General features: G+C 41.1%; 1 long non-coding RNA gene across 2 annotated transcripts in view; it reads right to left on the reverse strand.

Moving 5' to 3' along the window:
* Positions 1 to 12,410, reverse strand: part of LOC147678001 (uncharacterized) — a 158,962-nt gene extending 146,552 nt beyond the window's left edge. Inside the window, exons 1-2 of one of the 2 annotated variants that reach the window (XR_015302577.1) lie at positions 12,311 to 12,410; positions 12,162 to 12,222 (exon numbers count right to left, since the gene is read on the reverse strand). This is a non-coding gene — a long non-coding RNA (uncharacterized LOC147678001). The remainder of the gene's footprint in view (positions 1 to 12,161; positions 12,223 to 12,310) is intronic. The other variant, XR_015302578.1, reaches the window with a different exon arrangement.
* Positions 12,411 to 27,156: the final 14,746 nt, after the last annotated feature.

Raw genomic sequence — 27,156 nt, forward strand, 5'->3', positions numbered from 1 at the left:
ATAAAATTGTATGTTTATTTTTTTTAACTGAGATCAATTTTTCATTAATTTTAAGGTTATTTAAGCATATTTAAGTATGTTTTAGTAATTATATTTATTATTTCATTAATTTTAAATTACTTTTAAGACATTTAAATAAAATCGATATTTTTGACTCGATATTTTTGTACTTGCCTGTTTGTAGATAGGAATTCGATATTTTTGCATTCTATATTTTGTCATCGATATTTTGGGTATTCTATATTTACATATTTTTATAGATACCTTTTGTGGTTCTTTTTTCATTTAATCTATACCTATATGATTGTATTCTGGTAAAACAAGCTGCTTTACACTCCTTCTGCACTAAGCCTGAAGACTGCTCTCCACTGCTACCACTTAGAGAGCTATCTATCATTGTCTAAAACTTTTAAATCACCATAAGGGTTGTCTGGACTGGTGCAGGGTGTCCACTTACATAAGGGTATATCATATACCAGGCCAGCCTCCCACATTGCTGAAGCAGTCGAAGGAGGTGTACATGGTAGTAGGGCAGATAATTCGGGAATTGACTATGAAGTTGATGGTATGAGTGGGAAGGAGGACAGTAAAACAGTGTGGAATAGACCTAAATGGTTGCTGATTTTGTATGTGACAGTATTGAAGACAGTTGTTGAGATGTTTTACTTTTAGTCAAATGTTGCATTCTTTTGTAATTGCTTTGCCATTGTCAAACTTTGTATTTATTTTATGTTGAGGGGAAGTTGTTTTGGGTGGGATAAGTGTCCTTTGAATGGATGCAACCTTTAGTATTTGCATATGCATCTTTTTCAAAGTGTTCCTCAGCGTGCAGACTCAGGTGTTCCAGATTCTTGTTACTGGATCAATGAGAGAGTAAAATCAGCAAAGCTGAATTACAGTTTTCAACATGTCTGGTATAAAATTGACAAACAACATTTGCTACATTAACCAAGAGTCCTAATGGCAAGTGGTGTGCTACAAGGAAAAATCACAATTGTCAATGTTTCCATTGAAAGAACCTGAGCAGGTGTCTTCAGGTTGCCATAGAATATTAACCAAGGGAATATTCTGGAGCTTTCATGGTGTGCGAGACACACTTACTTATTATTAATAACCATGGAATGAGTTCCTTGTTTTGATGAGTTTGTATTTGAATTGGATATATGTGTTTTATCTCAAATTAAAAATTTGGGTTAGGCATAATTTGTTTCAGAATAAATTGTCCTGCTTACTTATGAGTAACCATTTTTGATCCCCAGTTTGGATTACTTGAAAAGATGACACCACATTAAAGATCTTCTCTGCCATTAAAGATCTTCATCTACTCATAGCCATTCTACCACTTTTATCTGGAAACGTATTTATGCCTATATCTCAAGGAGACAATTTAGCTCCTCATCGGTCCTCTTATGTGCTACCCTTAAATTTGATAGAGCACACAAAGGTTGTCTCATCTTTTCAATGCTAACCAATTTCCTTTGGAACTTGATATCTCTGAATCCTTTCACTTTTCCATCTGTTCCTACGTTCCATGAAGCCTTGTGACTAGGATGTTTCTTGAAGTACTACAACCTAACAGAGCTACTACCACAGATAACCCTCTGCTGATGTGCCAGGGATTGCAACCAAAACCTAGCCCATAAAGCTAACTTGCATATTATACATATCTGTATTACTATAGAATTTAACCCCTTCCCTGCTGGCCCGATTCCGCCCCCGTGCGGTAAACAAACGAACAGGGGCGGGCCATGACGAACCCCAGCCGTCATCAGCACACGAGCACCGTAGTGCATGACGGCTGGGGTTCGTCACCAGCATGGAAGGGGTTAAATCCAAAACCATAGATACACACCACATTCAGCCTTGTCCAATATGCGCAAGGAAGTGAGAAAGCACTATAAATGCACACGCACACACCCACTACAATAAACCCTGTATCAACAATGGTGGAAGATACCACAAAATTCAAATGAAGAAACACCTAACCCACAAACTCATCAGTAACGCTAGAAGAAAGAACAAATCATACCAGAAAAGCAAATCCGTAGAAATACAAATCCTGCAAAACTTCACTAACTGAAAGAGCTTTCTGAAACTGTACAGACAAGGACCTCATCAAGACCATACAAACTTTACAGCGCCAGAACATGGTTAGGGATGATTGTGGACTTCAGAATTATGAAATATATCTAAAAATAAAACACATGACTATTCAAAATAGTGTTTTTTAGAACAAATTGCACTCAGATATTATGAGATATTATCATACAGATTTCCACCAGAGAAAAATTTGCATTTCACAGCTATTCATTTGCCAGGCACAATGATGCTTAATCATTTTAACAAGCACACTACATGATTGCCACTTGCCATTGCACAATGAAATGTATACTTTTCACTATCAATGAATGTTTGACCTGCCCCTTCATATGCCTACTAAAACTACAGTGACAATATACATTTAATACAAGATGCCCATTGATGCATCACTGAACATTCAAAATGCTTCTTTGCATGACACTAACATCCTGGATAGGCAGGCACATTGAAAGGCACAGAATCACACAGGCAGATCCACAGACTGCATGTTGTATTATGTTTAGTAGTGCTCCAATAGTACTACTAATGTACTACAAAATGCTATTCACAAACCTATTGCGGCTCACCTCCGCCTCTCCTATATTTTTTTGTGCAGAGATTTTCACCCTGTGGAGTTGCCACACATGTCTGAATACGAATTAGAAGTAAATGTGGGAGGAACAGACGGACGTTGACTGGAAAATGGGGAATGCTTATTATAAAATGGGAAATGTGGAGTAAGGAGGGCTTATGGAATGACCTGCACCCACCCACAAAAGAGTAAGCCCACTCCCATTTACAAACAGCACTGCTAATGTTAGTACAGCCAAAAAAGACTGCAAACAGGTAAATATTTACTACTGCAGCTCAGACCTGGAGCAAGACCAGCACCACACTTGGTCAACCACTGGTTTTGCAAAGTACTCAGATAGAAGATAATGCCAGCAGGGATTTGAAATAATAGTAAAATAAATACAAATATTTAAAGTGGTTAAAATACAAATAAATGTAATTTAATGTTAACTAATGATAACAAAATTATTTTAATTTAATACATATCAATAATGTATTAACATATACATATTAATTTGACATTGATTTGTAATAAAATATAATTCAATTACTTGCAATTAATTCTGGGATTTATTGTGCATTAATATTAATACATAATAAAAATATATTTTAGTTTAATTAAATATTTTATTTGTATTTAATATTCAGAAAAATAATTTACATAACATTTATTATATATTTATAATGTCTCATTTAAAAATTTAGATATCAATATTAATGTTGTTTTTGTATATTGTTCTACTAGCAAAATACATATAGACAATCATTTAACGTTAGTATTTAAAATTTCTAATACAATTTTACACCTTTCCCAACACTTTACTATATGGAGATACACACCAAGTGGCAGAGACCTCTGGCTACATGTGGAAAGCTACAATAAGTAACTTTGAAATAATAACTTATTTTTTTAATAATTATTACATTAATTTAAATTACAATTACTTTTTACAGATTTGTTTTGCAGAACCCCATTGATTTTTTTTTAATTTATTGATCATTTATTAATAATCACAAAACGTTCTGTATAGAAATAAAAGAAATAAATTGATGGCAAGTAACATTGGCACTGTTGAGCAGTGCCTCAACATCAACCTGATTATCGGTAAATACAACGTTGCTAAGAAAACACCCATATATCTTGCATTTATGGAACTCACCTCAGCCTTCGACTTTGTTAACGGGTCACAGCTTTGAACTACTCTTTTAAACTATGGCCTGGACGATTCCCTTGCGCACCTTTTAGCTCATTTGCACAAAGACCTACATGCCTGGGTGCGAATTAGCAGGGATGGTGAGGAATCCAAAGACATTAAAGATGGACGAGGAGTCCGGCAGGGTTGTGTCCTGGCCCCTTTCTTATTTATTTTGTATATAAATGATCTGAATAAGTCTTTGGTAACACTTACCCAAGACGTTCCCTGCATCAATGGCAACAATCTTCCCGCCCTGTTATACACCGATGATTCGGTGCTGATGGGCCGTACCCCAAAAGCTCTCCGCATTTTGGTGCGGGGCTTCGTCGATTTTATGGCTGCTCTGGATTTATGTACCAATTTTGAAAAATCTTTTTTAATGGCGTGTGGGTTGAAAAAGTATTTTAACACATCAATTGTTTTAGATTCAAATAGTTTACAAAGCACTCACACTTTCCCATATCTTGGGCTGGTATTTGCATCAAATGGATTGTGGGCTGACCATGTAGCTTATTGCAGGAGAAAGTTTATGAATTCTACTAATATGATACTCGGTTTGCCCAAGCCGAGGAATTTTTAAACTCCAATGTATACCAACTGCCACCTATGGAGCAGAAGTTTGGGGCTACACTAATTGCGGCAGCATCCAGGATGAAGAGAACAGATTTGCCATAAAATTCTGGGCGCACCCTTTTTTTTCCTCTAAATTTGCCAGTCACTGTGAACTCAACTTGCCATATATTGAAGATTATGTCAAGGTTCCCCCAGCATTATTTTAGCTGAGAGTCTGGATAAACCCCACGGCCCAACTTACTAGGGAGATAATATCAAATGTGATAGGGGAATGAAATACCCAGGTTGTCTGCTGTATATAATAGTTTAATCAGTGTGAACGATGAACATTTGCTCTCAAATCCCTCAGACCTTGGCGCCATTAGTAAGAAATCCCCCAGATGGCTCTTCATGCATCTTATAGGAATGCTAGATCTGACAAAGAGAGTAAGAAAACTTCCGTCGCTAGAGATATGCGTGTCGAGAATATTTTGTGCCCACCTTCTAGTTATTTATTACAACCTATTGGTCATTGGGAAAGGGGCCTACTTTTCCGGCTGAGAACTGATACTTTGAAATTTATGCTTTCATTCCCTGTGGGGTATATTTCCAACCTCGATCATGTGCCATGTCCATGTAATAGCCAACACAAACAATCTATGTTGCACTTTTTATTTTTCTGTAGTTACTATTTAATGCTTACGAAAATGTTTTTGATTCCATATTTTAAGGTTTCACCTGTGATTGACTACAAGGCAGCATATGGGAAGGTCATTGCTTTAAAAGACAATGAACTAACCTTTTCTGAAAGCGAACTCGTAACTTTATATGCCCCTGCTGAAACCACACTATTCTATGCTGTTTTTAACCTTACTTTTCTTTTAATTGTTGGTATATAAATATTCTGATGAATTTCGTTTTCTTTTTATCATCTTGTGCATTGTATTAATGGAGGACCAGTTTTAATTGGATATCTCAATTGCCCCCTCTGTTGCTGAAATTTTATTGCATATGTTGTTGTCTGTATGTACTATTTGGATATGTATTTGTTTCCAATGAAAGATGATATTGATTGATTGATGGATGCCAATCCTTGCATTTGCCATTCCTGTGAGGACTATGTGGACCAGCTGCCCTTGGCCCCCGGAGGAGGTGCCTGGTACCTGCAACACCTAAGCTGATCGAGTGCTCCAAAGCGTGCTGCTGTGTCCTTCTGCACGGGAACCCAGTGCCTTGCCTTTTGCCATTACTTTAAGGACTATGTGGACCAGCTGCCCAGTGCCCCAGAGGCGGTGCCTGGTACCCTCAAAACCTGAGCTGAATAAGCGCTATAAAGTGGGCTCCTTTGTCCTGCTGTGAGGGATACCGGTCCCTGCCATTTGCCAATCCTGTGAGGATTATGGGGACCAGCTACCCAGGGCCCCCAGAGGCAGTGCCTTGTACCCACAACACCTATGCTGATCAAGCGCTATAAAATGCGCTGCCTTGTCCCGCTGTGCGGGACTTGCACAGGCAGCGCCTGGGCCAAGGGCAGGAAAGCCCTGCGCCCATCAGTGACAGGAGGAGTCAGGACAGGGTCATCCCCCTTGGATCTATTTCAGGATACACCAAGCCTGGAAAGAGATCACAGCCAGAGAGAGCGGGTCCTGCAGTTCAGTCATGCTACATCTAATTTTTGTAATTGCTCTGTGATCCTGGTGAGGCTGTGCCCCTGAGGGCTGGTGATATATATTACCCAGTGGATACTCCCCTAACACTTCGGCTTGTTTTGTCAAGGAAGGGCCTCAACGGTGTCTGCCTGTGGCATACAGGCTATTAGACTTTTGGTTTACAATTCAGTGCTTTTGTGCATGACATGATCATCTACACCCCTGACAGCTCTTAAAATAATTGATTGAGAGTTGTCTTTTTCTCCATCTGAGGGGCTAATAAGCCTGCCTTTCTAAGACAAGCTGCACAACCTACACTCACCAGTCTAACAAGAAAATCTGGTCTGTGAACAATTGGATAGGACTTTTGACTTTGACTTTTGTTCTCCTGTGAGCAGCCGCAACTCAGTGTGATATAGCACTAGAGTGTTCTGTTGCCATGATTGCACCACATCCATTAGATGAAAGTGTCTTTTGAAATTAGTTCATAGTGTGTGAGTAATACTTGACACAAACAATTCATCTGCAGGTTATATCTTCGCTAAGACGTAAGTCAGCCTGGCTACGCAGTTAGTCAAATAATGTGGCTGTTGGTGAACTTAGCATAATATCCCTGGTGGGTTACATAAACTATAGATAACCCTTGGATAGTAAGTTTGGAAACACTGATGTTCTCATTGTTTAATTTGCTCCGACTCCCTTATAACATTTTAGGCACCCTTTGTAGCTCAACATTATTGGTCATCATGGTAAAACACAAAACTAGTGATAAATCATATGAAATGAAAAGAAAAGGGGATTTGTATAGCGCGGTTGTTGCCCTTGGGCGTCCAAGCGCTGCAAGACCAAGATGCTACTCATCAGATGAGGGGCGGAAGGGGCTAGTTATGAGCTTTAAAAAGGAAGGTCTTTAATTCCTTGCGGAAGGAGAGCAGATTGGGATTGGTCCTAAGCCGAAGGGGGAGTGTGTTCCATAGCTTGGCGGCATTATAGGAAAACATCCTGCTGCCAGCTCTAGATCTCTTAATTCTGGGGACTATCGCCAGAAAGGCCTGGCTGGAGCGGAGATGTTTACTAGGAAGGTATGGAATGATTATCTCACGACCAATCTCCGGGCCATTTTTCCAGAAAGCCTGATGGGCTATACACATTGCCTTAAAAGAGATTCTTTCACGTACCGGGAGCCAGTGTAGGCTCCTCAGCCCGGGTTTTGCTGAAGTTGTACCTGGTAGCTGGAGCAGAGTGCGTGCCGTGCAGTTCTGCACAATCTGTAATTTCTGCAATGTGTAGCCAGGAGCCCCCTAATACAGTGAATTGCTGAAATCCATTCGGGATTGGATCAGGGCTTGCACAGCGATCTGTTTGGCTTCCATAGGTAGAAGAGGAAGACTTTTCTTCAGCATCCTAAGAAGTCCGAAACAGGTTACGGATAGCTTGGTGGCCTGGGTATTAAAGGTGAGGGCTTTGTCCAGCCACACTCCCAGACTTTTGATGTTATCCTTAGGCAAGGGGGGAGAGCCCAGGCTTAAGGGCCATAAGGAGTCAATATTAGTTGCCGCCGGGGGACCACGGAGCATCAGCTCAGTCTTATCCCCGTTGAGTTTAAGGCAAGATGTTGACATCCAGCTTTTTACCTCCTCCAAGCATTTCATTAACCCTGGCTGATTTGATTGGCCATCCTCCTGGGCAAGGGAGACCACTAGCTGCGTGTCATCCGCATATGAAATGATCTTGATCCCAAAGGGGCGAAAGACATCAGCCAGTGGTCTCATGTAGATGTTGAATAACGCAGGGCTCAAAGATGAGCCCTGCGGAACCCCACAGCTCAGTGGTTTACTGGAGGACGGTGTCACCCTCAAAGACCTGGAAGGTCCTGTTGCTCAAGAAAGATTTAAGCCAGGCCATAGCTCCCCCTGAAATACCAAGCTCAGCAAGGCGGTGCAGCAGCGTATCATGATTGACCGTGTCAAATGCTGCACTCAGATCGAGGAGGAACACTGCCACTGATCCCCCTCGATCCAAGATCCTTCTGGCTTCTTCGGTAACTGCCAGTAAGGCAGTTTCTATGCCATGTTTCGGACGGAAACCCGTCTGGGTGGCATCCAGCAACTGATTGCTCTCGAGAAAGTCAATGAGGTGTGTATTGATATATTTCTCCAGGAGCTTGCTCACCCAGGGGAGCAGAGAAACAGGGTGGTTTCTTCAGCAGTGCCCGCACCATTGCTTGCTTCCAGGGAGATGGAACCATGCCTGAAGAGATGGAAGCATTGAGGAGGTTCATAATAGTGGGAAGGACCACATGGCTTACTGAAGCCAGTACGTCTGGTGGGGCTGGGTCATGTGGCGAGCCTAATTTTACTTGATGTATCAGCGATTCCAGAGCCTCCTGATCTAATAACGGGAAGTGATCCAACTTTGCAGGGGTCTGAAGAGTAACATCAAACACCGTTAACCCTACCTGAGTGCAGGTGGTTAGGTCCTTAGCAGGGAAAGAAGTATAGATTTGATGGACTTTTTGATAAAAAAAGTCTGCCAAGTTGTTGCAGTAGTCCATGGTTTTACAGCTGGGTATAGAACGGAGAGAGAGTTTAGTGAGCTTTTTTACAATCTGGAAGATTTCCTTGGGTTTTGATTTTGCCAGAATGATTTGGTTTGCGAAATAGGATGATTGGGCATTTTTTATCGCGTCTTTATAGGCTCTAATGGACTCTCTATATAGGATTTTATCAGCCTGGGCGTATTCCAGGCACCAGCTTCTTTCCCGTTTCCTGCAATGCCGCTTTTTTTACCTGAGTTCCTCGGAATATCAGGGGGCAGTTTTTCGGGTTCGCTTCATAGTGGATTTACTGAGGGGGAGTGTGGTCTCAAGGGATTGTGAAATCCACCCCTCATATTCCTCATTAGCGACGAACGGATCCCCGTTAGAGGGAGGTATGAAGGACATAAGGCTATTGGTCCATTGTTCAACTGGGAGTTTAGACCAGTTCCTAGAGTTTCGCACCATGGGGGGCAGGGGAAGGACCTTCCATGTGGACCATATAAAAGGAATAAGTGAGTGGTCAGTCCAGGGCAGGCAGACAGGATGCCCTACCTTCAGTTCAGATCAGTTGCTAAAACTGGGTCCAAGAGGTGTCCCTTAATGTGGGTTGAGGAGTCAACCAATTGTTCCAGTTGTAAAGCCACCAGGTCATCCGCTAACTCTGTGGCAATACGGTCGGAGGCAGAGTCAAAATGAAGGTTGAGGTCGCCTAACAACGTATAGACTTGTGGAACTGTTTTGGGGGACCTGGGGGGCGATATATGAGCGTGCCTGAGAAACAGTTATTGGTGGAAAATTCGATACAGAACGTAAGACTTTCACAGTCTGGGATAGAGTCAGGCAAGCATTGACATAGATACTGCTCTTTAAAAATAATTGCTACACCCCCCCCCCTCCCTAAGGGTCGGTCTTTCCGCATAATCTGAAATGAGTAAAGGATAAAGGCAGCCAAGGCATTCTGCAGAAAATTGTACCTTTGATGAAATAAATGTATTATTCGAGGAGGGAGATGGCTTGTTAGGTCCAAAGATAATACTAAAGAAGGGAAGGGGCAGAGGGAAGACTTAAAATCGTCCTTTCATAAACCAGGGAGCACTGACCCATGACCTCACTAGATAATGAAATATCAATTTATTCTCAGTCACATCCTCGCATTAGCCAACAAACACCTTTAGGAACGTAGCCCTTTGACCCACTTATTACAATTTCTATAGCCACTGTTGATTGTACCAATCGGTTTGAAGTACTTGGGACTCTTGATGAGCAAATTCCGGCCAACATCCAGGAAGCAGTGAGGACCTTACACACCCGCAGTTAACATTGCTCAAAAAAGAGATAAGCAACTTGAGAGACTATATTGATAGACTCTCTAGAGTCCTCAGTGATAAAATGAATAACCTTCTCGCCCTGGTAATAAAACATAATGCAGAACCCCACCACCCTATGGCGAAGGCTGATCCCGCTTGTAATAGCCATTTCAAATACCTGGGAAGCACTTCTGATAATAGCCCATCTATACGCAGTGCTAACCAGTTCTGTAAGGCTAATCCCTATGACCCTGTCTTGCCTCCCTTGCGTGTAGGGTGCAAACTTGACTCACAAAACACACCCGCTAGAAGGCAGCTACAGCCACCTGGTGGGGAGGGACTTCATTTAAATCCTAGGGAGGTTACCACAGCCTCAAATTTAACAAGAATTGGAAATAGGCTTGGAGATGTGCCCTAAAGGGAAAATGACATATATATGATTAATGTCCCAATAACAGCCGGGTACTAAAGAACCCCATAATGCCCTAAAGACTAAAATCATTCATTGGCTCAGGAAGGTGAAAGGGTTTAGATCAGTCATAGGAAACAATATATCCATGCAATATATTAATGACCATTCGACATTTGATCACATTGGCCTGAAGTTAACAAAATATGAGCTAATGGAAAGGTTGATAGCATTGGACCACAGATTTAGGCCTCTATTGGCTCACTAATAAAGCTCAAGGTAAATGCTCCAAACCCACCATCAGCTTTAAATATAAACAGTGTAGGGAATCGCCCATTTCATCCACAAATTCTTGAGCCTGTAGAGGCCGCAAAGCCAATTTGCCTGACATTGATTGACTGACGATTATTAAGAGTGGGGATGCACCATCCTTACAGTCGAAACGCTCTCCCTCATTAAGATCTATATTGTCTATGATCTAAACTAATATGTATAACGATTAGGATAGAATGGGAACAACCTCAAATACAATGCCCTGAGATACAATTGAAACAGAGCACTAATTCATTAGTGCATGAACCTCGGGCAACACCACATGAACCTGATGGTCTCAAATTGCTGTCTCGGAATGTAGGCGGGGTTAGATCCATGCTCAGCGACGTAGAATGGGGAACATTCATAGATCAACACCACATTATTCTACTACAAGAGATGAGAGTGACAGAACTGGTTTTTAAACCTGTGTACACATCATTTCCCAGCAATGCCTTTTAATTAATGTATTTATATTTTTAAAAAGTCAAAATAAATTAATGTATTTTAACATTATTTTCTACGGGGGTTCTTTTTCAAGTGCCTGCCTCTATTATTTTCTATGGGAGAACGTTGCAGTATTAGGGTTGGTCATAAGTGATGCTGGACATAATACTACTTCTTTTTGGCTCTAGTAGTTTTACATTTGTGAATTAAACCTTGCCCCTGTTTCAGGGAGTGGGGACATGTAAGTCTATACAGTAACTTTACACTTATAACTGGTGAATAGATAAAAGTAGTAAAGTTAAATAAAAGTGTAAACGTGTGCTTACACATGTTGATTTACTCATGTGTATGTTTAGTTTTGTGAAAAGCCCCATTGTGTTCTACTAGATAATTCTCACAACACATCACTATGTCCTTCTCTAAACAGGGGCAGTGAATATACATTGAAAACATGGCTTAGGGCACCAAAATAAACGTATTCCCAGGACCAATTAATGATACAATGGGGCACAAATCTGAATAAAATGCATTATTGAGACATCCTATGTGGTACTAAAAAACTAAATAGCCCAATAGTGCTTCCAATTGAAAATCAGTCGCATCCCCTGGTGCACACCTTCTCTCCTTGATGATAAGTCAGGGATTCCTTAAATAAGTTAAATCATAAGGCTCGAAGATTTACTTATGAAGAATTCTTTATTCACAAATCAATTCTTTGCCTTGTATCCTTTACCTGAAATTATTATCATTTCATTCACTGTGTTTATTTGACATCAATAGCTGTTATTGTGTCCAATGCATTTCGGGCTTAGCGTAGCCCTTCATCAGGGAGCATTAACTGGAAAAGATGAATTATAGGAAGACATATCACATATAGCGTAAAGCATTATAGGAAAACATATCACATATAGCGTATAGCGTTCACATCCTGTATATTTCAAGTCAAAAGCCATCTCATATCATACAAAATGTGCTTGAGTGTCGTAGAACATGCTCGTGTGTGCCCCGTGGTGACCGTATATAAAAAACAGGGTAAAGAGTGGCGTGAAAACAGTGCACAAAATGAAGGTGGCGGACACAATGTAAACGTGTACTCACATGTCAATAGTAGAATATCGTCTACCGTTCAAACGTTGAATTTTAACAGTGATCGGTCAAGCTGCAACGTAAAAAACGTGGCTGTTAGCATGTGGCCAATAGAGCCCAGGGCTCTATAAATATATTGCGTTTCTGTCTCAAAAACTTACTTATGAGGCGCGCGGCGTCTTTACTCATGTCTACCGGTTTGCGTAGTGTCAGCATCTCCGGTGTGCCGGGTGATTATGTTTCGAGGCCATTTCCGTAAACGGGAGCTTAAGCACTCTCATTGGACATTCAGTCCCGATCACGTGCTCATGGACATAGAAAAAAGGGGAACCCGAAAATAAGACGATCGCGTGAAATGTGTGTAAAAACTCAAAATTGTGTGGGGACGCTAGTACAAAACAAAACGAAGTCTGCCAACATTAATACCAATACTGTGTGAGGCATATTAAAGTAAATGTGGAAATATGATGATTTGATGTGCAGTCGGATGTGCCAAGAACAACAGGTACAAAGAAACTGTAGGAAATCCCTATGTGTGTTACTTCACATAATCATACATTATTAAAGATAGCACGCAAATTCAATGCGATCATTCAGCCCAAAAGGTTTGCTAGAGTTCATCAAATAAATTCAATGGTTTTCCCTCTGGAGTAGCTGTTGGTTGTTATCCACACCTTCTTTTTTTGATATTGTTTCCAAAATTAGAAACTGTAATTGAGACACATTGTGGTGTTCTTCAGAAAAAGGAAGTGCTAGAGAAGATTTCTGGTTGTGGGTTCTTATGTTAGATTTATGTTCATTAATCCTTATCTTCACCTTTCTCTCAGTCTTCACAATGTAAACCTTGCCACGTGGGTATTTCAGCATGTAGATCACATTCGATGTGTCGCAAGTGGCATTCACATGTAGTTTTATTTTGTGTCCTCTCATGGGATGCGTGATGGTATTGCCTTTATTTATATTAAACTCCATTTTTGAGAAACCTCCAATCTTTGCATTCACCAGAGGCAAAAACCTGGGTGAATTACTCAAAACACATACTGAACAGCCCGCCGTATATCGAGGTACGAAACCCTGCTTACACTGTGGCAATTGCAATAATATAATTAAAGGCAATACCATCACGCATCCCATGAGAGGACACAAAATAAAACTACATGTGAATGCCACTTACGACACATCGAATGTGATCTACATGCTGAAATGCCCATGTGGCAAGGTTTACATTGGGAAGACTGAGAGAAAGATGAAGATAAGGATTAATGAACATAAATCTAACATAAGAACCCACAACCAGAAATCTTCTGTAGCACTTCATTTTTCTGAGGAACACCACAATGTGTCTCAATTACAGTTCAAATTCAAATACTGTTCGCCCCTCCCGCTTCATGGGAGACGCTTCACCAGAGGCTGCAGGGGGCTGAATCAGCGGACTACACGTCCCAGTTACCAGCGGGGCTCAGCGGAGCAAGGCAGCCCTCCCTTCACCACCGGGAAATTCAAATACTGTTCGCGCCTCCCGCTTCGCGGGAGACGCTTCACCAGAGGCTGCAGGGGCTGAATCAGCGGACTACATGCCCCAGTTACCAGCGGGGCTCAGCGGAGCAAGGCAGCCCCTCCCTTCACCACCTGGAAATTCAAATACTGTTCGCGCCTCCCGCTTCACGGGAGACGCTTCACCAGAGGCTGCAGGGGGCTGAATTAGCGGACTACACGCTCCAGTTACCAGCGGGGCTCAGCGGAGCAAGGCAGCCCCTCCCCTTTTCACCAGGAGTATTTAACTAACTATAATCTCCCGCCCCGCGGGACGCGCGCAGGCGGCACCGGGAGAAGCCCGGGACAAGGGCGGGACAGTCTGTGGCAGTCCGGGGCAGGTCGAGGCTGGGCTGGGCCACAAACCCTGGCCATACATCCAGGGCCTTCTCTGCCCAACTCGTGAGACATTTAAATATATTATTTTAAAGACTTTGATACGTTATATTTGTGTCAGATAACTGTATTGTATTTTTTTCATGATAGCTTTCGGTTTTTTAATATAGCATTGTGTGCCTTGTCGGTGGTTTTAATAATGTCTAAACAAAAAATAGTGAAAAACCCCCCCAGTGCCCGCCACATTGGATAACTATTTAGTCAAAGTAGTTAAGAAAATTAATAACTATCGTCGATTATCACTAGGACGTGGTAGTCCACCGACTCTGTCTACTTCCTTAGGCGCATCTGCATTAGATGATAGCTGTGAGGTAGAAAATGTGGATGTTACTGATAACGAGGCCCCGGTGTTAGTAGCTCCAAGCCAGGTTGTGCTGCATGATTCCCCTGATTCCTGTAATACATCAGTACATGCTTCCCCGCCACGCAGAGTAGTTAGAGCCTGCAGGAAAGTTCCAACTAGACGAGGGGGAAAGCGGAATAAAAAAAGAGTTGGAACCCCCCCTAAAAGTATTGTGAGTGAGGAGGTTGCCACGGAAAATGAAGGTACTCTTAAATTAAATAATGAGCAATTAGATCTATTGGTTAGCATTATTAATGCTAAGCTAGAAAGTATTATTAAACCCTTAGTGGCCAAACTAGACCTGATTTCTGCTGAAGTAACTAGATTAAGAGGCCTTTTGGATTCTCATATTGCCCTAGCTGGAAAGCCTAAGAACATTGAGAAGGGCACAAGAGTGAGCAGAGAGGTTAAAACCCCAGTAAAGGGGAGGAACAGTGTTAAAGAGACAGTCATACTAGATAGCTCACCCTGCATTTGCCAGGTAAATAAGGCCACCCCTGTGGCTGAGAACAAAGAGGGATGGACAGAAGTGAAGAGAAGGTGTTTTATCAATCTCCCCCCAGATTGTGCCCCTTACGTGGTTGTCCTAACTGATGTGCCCCCTGTTGAAACATGTATGACCCAATCCCAACAAGAATCACATGACTCCTTAAAATACAAAACAGTCTCCTGGATGCATAGGCATTGTGGGTTCCCAGTCGAATATTCTGACCAAATTTTAACAACTAGAAGGGTGAACTGGATTGGCAACTCTACAAAGAGTAGCAGGGGTGACTGTGTTATTATTAACTTTAAACACCCCCAACATGCTGCTACTGTTTTGTTGAGAGCAGCATCCTTACCGTCCACTCATAACCGTGTTTACGCCCGTCCACTTGGTTACTTTTATAGCCACCTTAGTAAAGCCATCCCCAGTGATAAAAACAATACTAGGCAATTTCCATTTATATATAGGCCCGGTCTGAATATCCCATTGCAAAATCGATTCCATGCCCTAAGCAGCTTAGACACCAATTACTGACTTCCCCAGGTTTCTGAGACCTCCCTGAGTGAGATTTCAGATGCATTGGTGAGCGAGGCTAGTGATAACCCTATGGTAGCCGAGCCGATCCAGGTTTCTGAGCCCCCCCTAAGTGACATTTCAAATGCATTGGTGAGTGAGGCTGATGATAACCTTATGGTAGTTAAGTTGACACAGGTGGCCAACCCAGATCTGACCAAAGACCCTGGGGTTCTTCCTAACGGAAATCACAAGGAGGAAGACGGTAGTAATGTAATTGTGATACCTGATAGTACTGGGATAAGTGGCAAAGGGATAACAATTGCTAGTTGGAATATTGCGGGTTTGAAATCAAAGGGGAATGTCCTAGGGTGGTTAGACCTGATTAACACCTATAATATATTATGTCTCCAAGAAACTTGGTGCCGGGATGATGTTAATTTTGACGGATTTGCCTCTTATAATCTTCCGGCGCAGGACACTGGACCAGGAAGAGCTAAAGGTGGACTACTGACACTTTTGTCTATTAATCGCCCGATTGTAGTTAGGAGGTATATAACTGTGGGAGCACATGTGCAGGTTCTTTGGTTATCTGAGGTTCAAGGACGTAACATTTTACTGCTAAACTTTTATAACAACATTTTTAATAGCTCAAGGGTTACAGTAATATCTGATCTGGCAAGTGCTAATGAAAAGTTAATTTTAGAAGTAAACGTCTTTTTTGACTTTATATGGGTTGGTGATTTCAACACTCCTTTATGTGAATTTTCTACTCAGAAAGTCTGTGGGTTCACAAATAATGCCGGATTTTATGATTTGCATTCTGGGCATAACAGCTATGGGGAGGTTTTAAATTCATTTATGGGCTGGAAATCTTGGGCTTTGCTAAAGGCGAAGAAGGTGAAACTATTCCAACCTTTAAGAATCGGCATACTAGCTCTGTTATTGATCATGTTATTATCTCTTCTAACATCAATTCTAGTTGTGCTGTTCCAAGGATTGAAGAAACTATGATTAGTGATCATAACCGTATTATCCTGAAAACAACATTTTGGGGCGGAAGGTTTGTCAAAACGGGTATTACAGTTAATAACGTGGAACCACACAGACCCAATGGGGTCAGAATAAGATGGACAGGGGAAAAAGCCAATGAATTAATCAGCTCCATTGTCAGTGATTGTATGTCAAATATCACCTTTATCCTTGATAATGGTTCTGATCACATCCAGGTCATATCTTCTTTTAACAATATCAACAAATTAATTGATGCCAGGTTCACTAGACCCAGTAGTGCCCAGACTAAAAATGGCCCAGGCTGGTTTGACCACACATGTACCAGTTTACTAACTGAATTAAAACATGCACTCGCTAAAAGGCCGAGGGACACCAACTTTATAAGTAATTTAAGAACAGAATAAAAGCGTGCTCTGAAACGGAGGAAGAGTGAGTTACAGCAGCTGGCCTGGGATTCTCTTAACCAAGCTGCTGAATTATCTAAAAGTACACTGTTTTTGGCTACTGTTACCTCTCCTTTCCTGAAAGAAGTAAATATGCCAGAGCTAACCTCGAATATTTCGAGTGATGGCTGGGTTGCCCATTTTTCAACCATTTTTGATTCAAACAATTGTGTGGACCCCAACCTTGGAAAGTGGGCTGTTTTGCCTTTGGATTTTTTGACCACAGAGGTTGAACTAGTCATACGTGCTAGTAAAGGGGGGGAAAGCCCAGGGCCCAGGGCTCGATGGGGTTCCTGTGGATGTCTTTAAAGCAGCTCCTGAGATGTGGAGTCCTATCTTGGCTATTACTTTTAACGCCGCAATATGTACAGAGGCACCCAAATTATAGGAGGAATCCATCATCATCCCAATACATAAAAAAGGCAGCAGGTCTGATGTGAAAAATTACCACTCCATTTCCCTTCTTGACTCCTCAGTTAAGATCATTAGTAGAGTCATGATGGTTAGGTTAGAGGAATGGGTCGAGCAAGAGGGTATTCTTGCCGACAGCCAGTATGGATTTAGAAAGGGCCGGGAAACACTCGACCAGTGTATAAACCTTGATCTGTTGATCGGGAAATACACTGAAGCAAAACAAGAATCGCTGTACCTCTGCTTTGCAGACCTAAGTAGTGCTTTTGACATGGTTGACCACTCTATTCTGTGGCCAACCCTGCTACAGCTAGGAGCACCAGAGGGTATCATCTTTTTCCTCGCAAGGCTGTACGGGAAATTACAAACATCTGTGCGTTACGGCATTAAAGGTGAATGTACTCCAAAATTTAACGTAAGAAGACGGATTAGACAGGGCTTTGTTTTTGCCCCCCTGCTTTTTATCTTATTTATTAGTGGTATCGACGTAATTTTAAAAAATGTCAAAGCTGATGCCGCCCAGATCAAAGGCGTATCTGTCCCTGAGTTATTATATGCAGACGACGCTATCCTGCTCTCTAGAACCCTGTAGTGTAGTTCCTATTTTCCCAATAGGCTCTGCGCATTGGAATAACATAAACAGCAGTGTAGACGTAGGACTGAGGTCATCTAGGTCTCTACTGACTATGCTAAACTTAATTTAGGTTTGCGCCAGCTAGCTCAGAGGTCACTGGAAACTTTCTTGAATGAAGAGGGATGGATAACCTTCCCTGGCTCAGACAAGAAGGGATTCAGGTTCCGACAACCGCATAAACATGACAACTTTGCTCCCTCAGAATAAGAGTATTTCTCTAGAGTCGTGTGAAAACAATAGACAGATATTTCACTCAGTCAGCAGTGCATACTTAGTTTCACCAGAGTGCAGAGAAATAGAGAGACGGGCGTTTTCAATGAAAAGGTGTTATTTATTGAGCAGTCTTCTTTCTCATACAAGAGAAGTGAATTGCCACAATTGCAATACTTAGAGTAAAGTAAAGTGCGTACCGTAAAAGTAGTATTATGAAATAATACTGTAAAAGCATTGATACGCTTTCTTAGCCATATGATACTTTAAAATGGATAAAATATATACATACACAAATACATTGACTAAAATACTCAACTGGTGCTTCTAACTAAGCCTACCCCGGTGTAACAGACCTAAGCCTAATACTCCGGAAGGGACAAGTAAGTAGCAATGTTAAGTTAAGTTGGTTAAGATAATTTTGCCAAGAATCTGCATCAAGAATTCTCCTAAGAGTTTAGTCAGCTCCGTACCTTGGTAATAGAATGTGGGAGGTCTAGTATCTCTTTCCTCAGGACTTGATATTCCAGCAACCCGCAAGGGTAGGCTGGAAACACCAGAGCTGGATTTTCTCAGCTGGAGAAAAACACAGCCTCTCTCTCAGTGCGTCAAAACAGGAGGGGCGACTTCCGCGGGCACTCGCATCAGCTGGGCTCTCGGGCAAGTAGATGGCCGCTCTGCTCCAAACCACTGTGTCCTTGCTTAAGGGAACTGTTGGTATTTTATACCTGAAAGGGGCCGGGTTTGACGTAAGGTGGGACACAAGACGTCACCAAGAACTAACAGTTCTTGCAGGACTTCAGGAGTTCTTGTTCAAATCAAAACAAAAGCAGGGGGGGGTTTCCCGGGCTGCTGAAGACTTGGTTTGTTTAAAGAACGCGTTGTGCTTTCTAGGAGTCGATGGGAGTAGCCGTGCTGTGCTTTGGATTGCATGGGCTATTACTGAATATGAATCTGATTCTTATGCCGATGTCAGGACATTATTGATTATAACCTCACAAGGGCATAAATCGGGAATATCAAATTAGGGTCCTAGATAAGAACACGACAACCCCCCTGGGTTTACATCGCCTACTTGATAGATTTTCTGTCTTTATTAAGGACAGAAAATTGATCATTAACAAGGGGAAAACACATACAATGACGTTTGGGGTTAGAAGCAAATTTCAAAATACCTTTTTTATAGATCAGGATAAGGTACAACAAGTAGATACATTTTTCTACCTTGGTATAACCTTCTCCAAAGATAGGAAATGGTCCAATGAATTTAGCAACATTCGTATTAAAATGGCTAAAAGTGCCTATGGCGTCTTCATATTTGCTGCTAAGGTGGGGGAACGACGTACCAGGGACATGTTTAAGATATATCAAGCAATATGTATTTCTATTGCTCTGTATGGGGCAAGTGTTTGGGGTCACAGAAGAGACCACCCTTTGCAGCAGGAGGAAAATTCCTTTCTAAAAAAGCTCCTGTCTTTACCAACCTCTGCCCCTACTGAGTTAATCCATCGGGAACTGGATATCAATTATCTAACGGATCTGTTATCCCTGAGACCAGGAAGAAAAAACTTTTAACAGATCTATTATTGAGGATTGTATCTCGCTGGACAAACATCTAAATATATCCTGGCTAAAATATGTCATTGTTTGATTTTCAGAGATATTTCATATAAATGTCCTGACTGACCCTAGTGCAGCTTCTCAGATACCCAAAATAGAGTTTAAAGCTAAATTCTTGGCATTTAATGCAAGGAAACGTGCCTTAGCCTATGGCACTCTATCAACTGTTATGTTTTATAATAGGTATATTACTGCTGGAGGTTTCCCCAATTATTTGGTAGGGGTGACAAGGCCATCTCACAAGTTTGTGCTGACCAGACTGAGGTTTGGAATAGCACACCACCTAGTGGCTCTGCCGAACCTTAAGAGACATCCACTAGGGCCATGTAGTGCGATGGCGTATCTAAACAGAGCACTTTGCACCTTCTACTGTTTTGCAAACTGTACATGAATCTGGGTACTGCCTACTTGAAACCTATGTTTGTTAAATACGGTGTACGTACAGTTAATCAGGCAATGAATCTACTTTTAAACTTACAATCTGTCGATATTTGTTTTTATACTGCAACGTTTTTAATTCAGTGTACTAATATTAGGAAAAGTATGCGTTTTTAAACTAATTATTTCTGTATTCTCTGGGTTGTTCTCTGCCCTGAAATTTGATGTGTATTTTTTATATTATGTATGACTTTTTTCAGTTTGTGCTTTTATGGTCATTTTATATGTGCCGAATTAAGCTTCATGAATTGAATTGGTATGTTGAGAGAGTTGGCCATACAATGTGATTTTGGTACAGTGACTGATCAGATGATCAGAGATCAATTTATAGTCCAACGCAAGAATGAGAGGATGCAAGACAAATTGTGGGCTGCAAGGAATCCAGCACTACAAGAAGCAACTGCAAATGCAAAAATAGTTAAAAAGTCTGATGTGTAAATGAAGTAAATGCAATAGTTGGAAACCAAGCGTGAGGAAGGTGTTAATGCGGTTAATAAGAAAAAGAAATCAATGATGGGTGATGTCAAGGGAAAATTGAATGTGGAAGGTAAACAGGTGGTGGGGAAGATGAAGGAAAAAGTGAGTAGTGGTGGAAATTTAGGGTGTAAAAGGTGTTACAGATGTGGACTTTAAAGGGTGGTTTGCAAATGACAAAGATTATTGTAAGTGTGTGAGGAAAGGTCACTTAGCAAGAGCCTGTCAAGATATGTCTAGGGACAAGATGGCCAGTGTTAAAGAGGAGGGCAGCAGATGTTCGGGAGAGAGGGGTGTCTGGGTGAAAAAGCAAGGAATTAAACATGTAGGTACTTCATTGCATAATCCCCAAGGTAATGGGATAGTTGAACGGTTGCATCGCATGGTAAAAGGAACCATACAGATAGCGGTGAGTGGTGGAAAGGATATGAGAATAACCTTTGTAGAATATGGTGTTGGCATACAATACCACAGAGAACGAGGCTACTTGAAAAACACCATTCAAGAGGATGAGAAACAAAAACAAAGTTAATGCCAATGGTTGAGGGAGAGTGGAATAGTGAGAGACAAGTGAGAAGTAGTAAAGGAAGAGAAGAGAGAAGTGGGGGACTTCGTGAACATCAAGTTAGGAAGAAGAGGAGATGGAGTATATAGGTTTTCTTAACCTATGGAAGTGTGAGAGATACATGATTGGCATGTTGTTTTGGGGAATGGGCAAAGGTGGAACAAAAGAAGAGTGCCATTGTATTTCAGGTGGGGCTATCCATGCAGCAGGAAATGGGGAGATGTTGGTGAGATGGAGCAAAGCAGCAGTAGATTCACGATAATGGATGATGATGAGATGAGCTGAGAAAGAGAAGTGAAGGGATAAGAAAGTCTGCAGGTGGAGGGACGGTTGGGGAATGAGAGGAAGATGTTGATGGTAGATGGAAAGAACAACGGAGCAGACATTGCATTCCGGTTAATCTCAATGATTATGTAATGAAATGAACTGGTGTTCATCTTTTAGAATAAGTTGAATGTGTTAATTACAGTTGTTAGTAAAAACATTAGCAGTAATCTTTAGCTTGAAGAGGACTTTGTTGATTCTCCATTCCCATTTCCGATATCCCTTGAAGTGCGTAATGCCTTCCATAGGGTAATGTATTGTTATATTGATTTGTATAATCTAGATCCCCATTGTATGTAATAATATAGGGCCAGATGTACGAGCATGTCTTTTTGTGAGTCTCAAATTGCACTCGATTGCAAGTCGCAATTTGTGACTCGCAAAATGACATGTACAACAGTGGCAGAGACACTGTTTGAGATTCTCAAAGTGGGCGCAAATTGAATGCCTCATCAATATTCATGAGACATTTGCAATTTGCAAACCCCATTGAGAATGGCTGGCCCTCCCAGGTATGGTGGCCTGCTGGGCTCAGCAGTCCTTCATGTCTGGGACTGCTTTTAAATAAATCAGTTTTTTTTTTATGCAGCCCGATTTCCTTAAAGGAAAACGGGATGCATTTAAAAAAAGAAAAAAGAAAAGTTTTCGTTTCATTTTTAAGGGCATGTAGTCCCTGGGACCACTGCCTGTCTCTAAAAAATATTTCCCCCTGCATTTGTAAAGGGGAAGGAGTCCCCTGGGGACCCCTTCCCTTTTGCAATTGCATTACCACCCTCTTGAAGAGGGCGGTAAATTGTGAGTGTTTTGTGATCGCAATTGTAGTCGCAAAACATTTGTACATAACTTGTGGGGTTCCTATTAGGAAAGAGGTGTGGCGCTGCAGCCAGGGCAACTGACGCTGGAATCTGGGGACCACGGTTGAATCCTTGGCACTAGCGGCAAGTCAGTCCAGCACCATGTGACTCTGGGCAATAGCTTGCTTAATCTTCCCGACGGCCCCCAGCGCCGGGATGCATCCGGGTAACTGTTCGCGCTTTGCAAATACTGGATTTATTAGGAAAGGAATTCCTCTTCCTAATAGCGAGTCGCAATTTATTTGTGACTCACAAAATAGTTTTATTACATTGCCCACTGGGTTTTGCATGCGCAAACGGGTGGCAAACCCGTTTGCACATGCAAAATCCCTTTGTACATCTGGCCCTTAGATATTTGCATTTGAAAAGAAAGGAGATATGTTGTGATCATTAAACGAGGGGATGTCATGCTTAAGGGGGTCATAGTGCATCATTGAATCTTGGGGGTGAACATTTCAGATGTCTGTGAATGACTATTGGGCAGGTGAGGGAGACTCACATTTGTGAGTGTAGGGAAATAAATATTTTACAAAGGACCATTTTGACTGCATATGCTACTACAGAGTGGAGAGAGATTTTTCCACTTAACCTACAACCTGAACACTTGAGCTATGTTGGTTTACATAGAGACTTAGGGGCACATGCATCAAAGGAAATTGCATTCGCAAATGGTGCTAATCGCAAATGCCCACATGCATCAAGCATTTTTGGAGTCGCAAACGGTGTGATTCCTTAAAATCGGCCGTTTGCGATTCCAAAAATGCTTTTTGAGATGCATCATTTGTTTTTGTTGAAAATCGCTAATTTTGCGATTTTCTAAAATGCGATTGCATTAAAGGAATCGCAATTTTGCGATTCCTTCAATGCAATGCATCATTCTTTAAAAAATTGCGAATTTAAAGATTGCAAGTGCAAATTACCACAAGGTTCAACCTCGTGGTAATTTGCGAAAAATGTTTAAAATGCTCAAATTAGCATTTTAAACACTGTCATGTTACAGACACACATGTCCTTAGGACATGTGTGTGTGAAACATCCATTGTAAAATACATTTCAGGGGTGCAGGGGGGGGTCCTTTGGACCCCCCCTGCACCCATGGAATGCATCAACATTTTGCGAATTCCAATTTGCGAATTCGCAATTCCCATTGATTCCTATGGGCCTTTTGGCCCATAGGAATCAATGGGAATTGCGAAATCGCAAATTAGAATTCGCTTAATATTTGCGATTCGGTAAAAATTGCGATTTTTACCGAATCGCAAATATTATGCACTTTCAATAATGCATCCTGTTTTGCGATTCCTTATTTGCGATTCGGTAAAAATCGCAAATTTGGAATCGCAAAACGGGAGTTTGATGCATGTGGGCATACATTCGGCCGTTTGCGAATGCAATTCCCATTTTTGGGATGCATTAACATTTTTGTAATTTTCGCAATTTAAGAAATCGCAAAATTGCGATTTCTTAAATTGCGATTGCATTTAAGGAATGTCAAATTGAGATTCCTTAAATGCAATGCATCAAACTCTAAAAATTTGCGAATTCGCAAATAAGGGGAGCAAATTACCATGAAGTTGACCTTCATGGTAATTTGCGAAAACTTTGAAAAATGCACTAAAGTGCATTTTTCAAAGTTCCATTTTACACACACACATGCCCTTGGGGCATGTGAGTGTGCAAAATGTACTTCTAAGCAGATTTCAGGGGTGCAACAGGGTGTCCTTTGGACACCCCTGCACCCTTGAAATTGCATTCTTAATTTGCGAATTTCTAATGGTGAATTGCAAACTAAGAATGTCTTTCCATTCATTCCTATGGGCCTCTAAGCCCATAGGAATGGATGGGGAGGTATTCCCTAATTGCGATTCTCAATTAGAGAATCGCAATTAAGGAATTTTAAGAAATCGCTATTTTTATAGCGATTTCTTGATGCATTGCAGTTTGCAATTCCTTAATTGCGATTCCTTATTTTTCGCAATTAAGGAATCGCAAAATGCAATATTGATGCATGTGCCAGTTAACGTTTAAACTGAACCTGTAGTTATTTGAACTTAGCTCTCCCTAAACGACAATACATATCCACACGGGAGAGCTCTGAGTGTGAGCACCAATACCAGCTGGTGGAACTGAAGTTCTCACTAATGGCCAAAAGTTGACAAAAGACCACAATTTCAGAGGTTTTTAGTTTGTTTTATTGTTTTGGCCTGTGTGATCCCATTCTCCAGTTCGTTTTGTGACGTAGCATTATTACTCTGTGTTCACATCCACATTACTTTTTCTGCTTTGTAGATTTTTACATTTTGTGGCTCTGTATTTGGCAGAAATTGTCATGGTGTAACGATGCTGCTCATATTTGTTACATTGTTCTGTGGGAGTTCTAATTTAGGTTTCTTCTTAGAAGTCAGTTCGGTGTTGTGTCTCCGTGTCATTTTCACTAATACCATGATGCTCAAGTGCTACCCTTGCCAATACTCGGACTCTTTTAATTTTGCTTAATTTCTTCGGATGTGTATTTTCGTAAACTCATTCATATTCTTTTTGTGATTACATCTAATCTTGGGCTTTGATCCTGCCTATCTCTTTGAAGACAGCAAATCAATAATGTCTGATGACACAAAAACTCTGCGTCACAGTAACCAGGTGAGTAGTTTAAACACTGTTGTATAAGAGTACACATGAGAATAGGTTAGTCACTGTACAAGAAATGGACCTAAAAACATTTAGTTTCAATTCCATGTAAAGCAAGCACCAAAACATTATTTATTAATCTTTTGAGGGGAAACATCCTTTACCCCGCATGCATTACTCCGCATGCCATTACCCCGCATTTTTTCCATCGCAAAATCTTTTACAATGCAGGGCTTTACACCACAAACCATTACAACGCATTCCCCAAAGTAACACCCCGGGGAGTTAGGATAGTAAATTGCATTGTAATGGGGAATGCATTGTAATGGATTGTGTTGTAAAGCCCGGTGTTGTAAAATATTAAAATATTTTGCGGTGTAAAAACTGTGGGGTAATGGCACGTGAAGTAAAATTGTGTCAGGTAAAGTGTACTATTCCTTTCATGAGATGCCAAGTCAAATTCCTGAACATGGATGGACTACTAGATTGAAACTTGGAAATGCTTAATAGAAATCTCTGATGACGTAGTTAATGGATGCATTATTAACTATGAGTGCTATGAGGCTCTACCTCTGTGCTTATTTTAAATAAAGAATTGCCAATCCAAGGATTCTGCTTTGATATATTGGCCTGGAGTTAGCCAACATATGTCTTTTTCTAAAATTATATGTATAATATACTTTCTTAAAAAGGCTTTCAGCTATCTCTCTTCATCCATTGGTCTGTTGTTGTGTCATCCCGATTTTGCTTCCACCCAGTGCGGCATGCAGCATGGGACAATGGGTCACACTACTTCAACCGCTAAATAACTTCACTTTGAGTGACTACATTTTTCCCTTTCATAATGAGCAGATCCGCAGACAAAGGGAGTTCCCTTCACTGGCAATGTTTTTGTATTTACTTTATTATTACTAGTGTGGCCTTTGTTTGTAGAGCTTTGGGAGAAATGGGGTTGTTGGTTAAGGTGGGTGACATCCTATTCAAACAAGTGCCACAATCCTAGTCAAAGGATGGGACCGACCTTGGGACTAAAAGACTCTGTCCCCGGATATTGCTGAAAATTATTAATACCATTTTTTAAATGTATCTTGTGTTAAAATCGTGAGAACGAGTCAAGAATTTGACTATGGGAAAGGATGTAGAACAATAACATGACTAAAATATGAGTGAAGTGACAGTGGTGTGACAGAGCCACCTCCGAAGTCCACCAGTCAACTATTGAGTTTCGTGAAATGTTTCAACTGATGTGGGACGGACATGTAGGTTTTAGGGTATATCCGGGGTGCCTTTAGGGGTGTGGTTTAGACTTGTGGGGAGGAAGAGAAGAAGGGTGAATGCGTTGCTGTTCGTCAGTTTGCAGAGAAGCCCAGCTGTTCCTGTCCCTGTCCTGCTCCTGTGTTCTGAAATCTTTGTTCCCTGATTCTATTTCAGGGGACCCCCACCATCACCTTGACCAGGGGGGTAGTTTTCCACAGACCTTTAGGTTTGTATTATTCTGACTCATTCTTGCAAAATTACTTGCAAATGTATTTTGTCTCTGAAAATGTTGTCTCTTCACCTATCCACTCCGTCATAGGTACATTCACACATATTATTTAGATGAAACTATTGTCTCTTCATCTATCCCCTCCATTAGATGTATTTTGTTTCACATTTAATTTTGCTGAAACTGATGTCTCTTAACCTATCCATACCTTCATGTGCAGTGTCATAGTTGTATGATGAGTTTGTCTCTATTTAAAATTGCTGATGTTTTCTCTCCCTTTGTGATTTTCATTGTTTGCATTTGTGACCGTATGCATTGAGCATTTTAATCATTTAATCTGAGATAAAGCTTTATTACATCTACAGAGAGTCTGTGATTATGTAGCTAATTGAATAGGCAGTTAGATAGTATTATCATTGCCATCAACTATTCAACTAATTGGGTCATCGACCAAGTAGAAGGAAAGTTGATGTATAAGTTAGATAAGTATTTTATGATGTCACACATGGATAATAGAAGGAAAAGAATTGAACGTATATAAATTGAGCCCAGCGCATCAGGGATTTGGGTGAATGTGTATGGGCCATTGTTCTGTAATATTATCGGTATTGATCCTGATCAAATACTGGTTTCG

This window comes from Lissotriton vulgaris, chromosome 12 (genome assembly GCF_964263255.1).
Source record: "Lissotriton vulgaris chromosome 12, aLisVul1.2, whole genome shotgun sequence".
NCBI classification, from domain to species: Eukaryota; Metazoa; Chordata; class Amphibia; order Caudata; family Salamandridae; genus Lissotriton; species Lissotriton vulgaris.